The following is a 2,412-nucleotide window of genomic DNA, read 5'->3' on the forward strand; positions in this document are numbered from 1 at the left end:
GGAAACAACTTGCTGACATAATCATTCCAGAGCTAGGCTCCCAAGTGTTGGCCACAGACCCCTAGTGGGCATGCAGGGTTACTACCAGGGGCCTGGGAATCCTGCCTCCCACAAGGTTTATGGATTGTAGGCTGCGTGGGAGATCCTTATAACTGAAGAGTCTGAAGTCCTAGAGCATTCAGAAGATCCCACCTGAGGCTGGGTGTGGTGGCTCATGCCTGTAATTCCAGCATTTTGAGAGGAAAGGATTGCCTGAGCCCAGGGGTTCAAGACCAGCTTGGGCAACTTGGTGAAACCTTGTCTCTACTTTAAATAAAAAAATCAACTGGGCATGGTGACATACACCTGTAGTTCCAGATACTCAGGAGACTGAGGCAGAAGGATTGCCTGAGCCCAGTAGGTCAAGGCTGCAAAACCTGTGAACGTGCTAGTGCACTCCAATGTGGGCGACAGAGTGAGATTCTAACTCAAAGGGAAAAAAAAAGATCCCATCTGGATGCACCTAGAATTTCATATTCCCCCAAATAGCACAGGAATATTCTGATATCATATTTATCTTTCTTTCATCATCTCGAAGGTCACAGCTTTAAAAAAAATTTCTAGCAAAATTCATCATTGTAACCATTAAAAAATGTATAATTTGGTGGTTTTTAAGTGTATAAATACTGTTGTGCAAACAGTACCACTGTCTAATTCCAGAACGTTCTCATTACACCAAAAAGAAACCTTGTGTCTGCTAGCTGTCACTACCAATTCATCCCCTTCCCTCTCACCACCCCGTTTCCCTATCACATGGCAAATACTAATCTACTTTTGGTCTATGAATTTGCTTATTTTGGATGTTTCCTATACATATGAAGTCTTTTGTGACTGGCTTCTTTAACTTATGTCTTCAAGGTTCATCCATGTTGTAGCATGTATCAGAACTTCATTCCTTTTTATGGCTGAATAATGTATTATTATATGGATAGACCACATCTGGTTTAATCCATTTATCAGTTGATAAATATTTGGGTTGCTTCTACTTTTTGGCTATTATGAATAATATTGTTATGAAAATTTGTGTTTAAGTTTTTGTGTGAACATATGTTTTTGATTCTTTTGGAATTGCTGGGTCATATGGCAACTCCATGTCTAATTTTATGAGGAGCTGCCACAATCACAGCTTTTATTCCTTATGAAATCCAAAGTGAAAAATTATATATACTAGGCAGTCAGATGCATGGGCAAATCTGTTACTGGTCAGATATCAAGATGCAGCACTGATGTGGGAGAGTTTTTATAAGAGAAAAAAAAAGTTGTTTTCGAGACATGGCATGGATGAGGAGAGAAAATAAAGGTGCTGTCTTTCTTTTAAAAGTGAAAATGAAATTAAACTCTGGTTCATCTCTAAGTTTTTGTTTGAATGGCTAGCTGTTGTTTAGTCAGTGGTCTCAGAATGTTTGGGCAAAGATTCTCCCCAGAAAATGTACACAAAAGAGGAAATGACAATATTTCTTGACCATCCAGTAAATTCACATTGATGGAGAACAGAGGGTCTTTGCAAACCTGGAATGTAACTAAGAAGGGAGCATATGCTGAAGGTTGGAATAGTCCTCCCTCCTGTCTCTCCAGGTCTTAAATCTTCTATAGATATGCGAAGAGTAAGGAAACCTCAAAAGGCAATTTAAGTGGATGGGCAAGAACCTTATGAAGCAGCCAAGTCTGTAGGGAACTGGAAAGCCGAGTGGGTTCCAAGGCCATGAAGAGGCACACAGACTTTGAGTGAACCATGAAAGCTATGGGTCTTCTCCCTAGAAAAATCCACATTTCACATTATTCCAGCACTTTCTTAAGGTTCTCACACCACCCCTGAAGCCTATCTGTGGCCCCCTGTGAGTCCATGGACCCCAGATCCTTGAACCTTGAGTAAAGGATTGAAATCCACAGATTGCCTGAAAACTTCATTTCAGGCTGTGGCTGCAAGCCCTCCCTCAACAACCCCCTTTCCTCAAAAAGACAAGCTCATATGTTTTTAATCAGACTAGTTTACTGGGAAAAGAATAACCTGGTTTTCATTTGCCTTCTATTTGGGCACCATTACTGTTAATTTTAGTAATTGAAATGAAGGGAATTAAAAAATAATAATAAGTAACAGCTTGGATTCCCAAACCAGAGAATCAACACTGGAAACAGAAATCTGACACTTTCCCTTTTTTTGGCTAAAAACATTGATCCATTTTAAATTGACCATACCTTCCTGGTCAACAGAAAGAGAATAAAGAAATTTCAAGCTGGGCTCGGTGGCTCAGCCTGTAATCCCGCACTTTGGGAGGCTGAGGTGAGTGGATTGCCTGAGCCTGCAGGTTCGAGACCTGCCTGGGCAACTTGGTGAGACCTCATCTCTACAATAAATCAAAAAATTAGCCGGGC

Source organism: Carlito syrichta, unplaced genomic scaffold, assembly GCF_000164805.1.
Source record: "Carlito syrichta isolate Samal-C Ts95f unplaced genomic scaffold, Tarsius_syrichta-2.0.1 Scaffold315407, whole genome shotgun sequence".
NCBI classification, from domain to species: domain Eukaryota; kingdom Metazoa; phylum Chordata; class Mammalia; order Primates; family Tarsiidae; genus Carlito; species Carlito syrichta.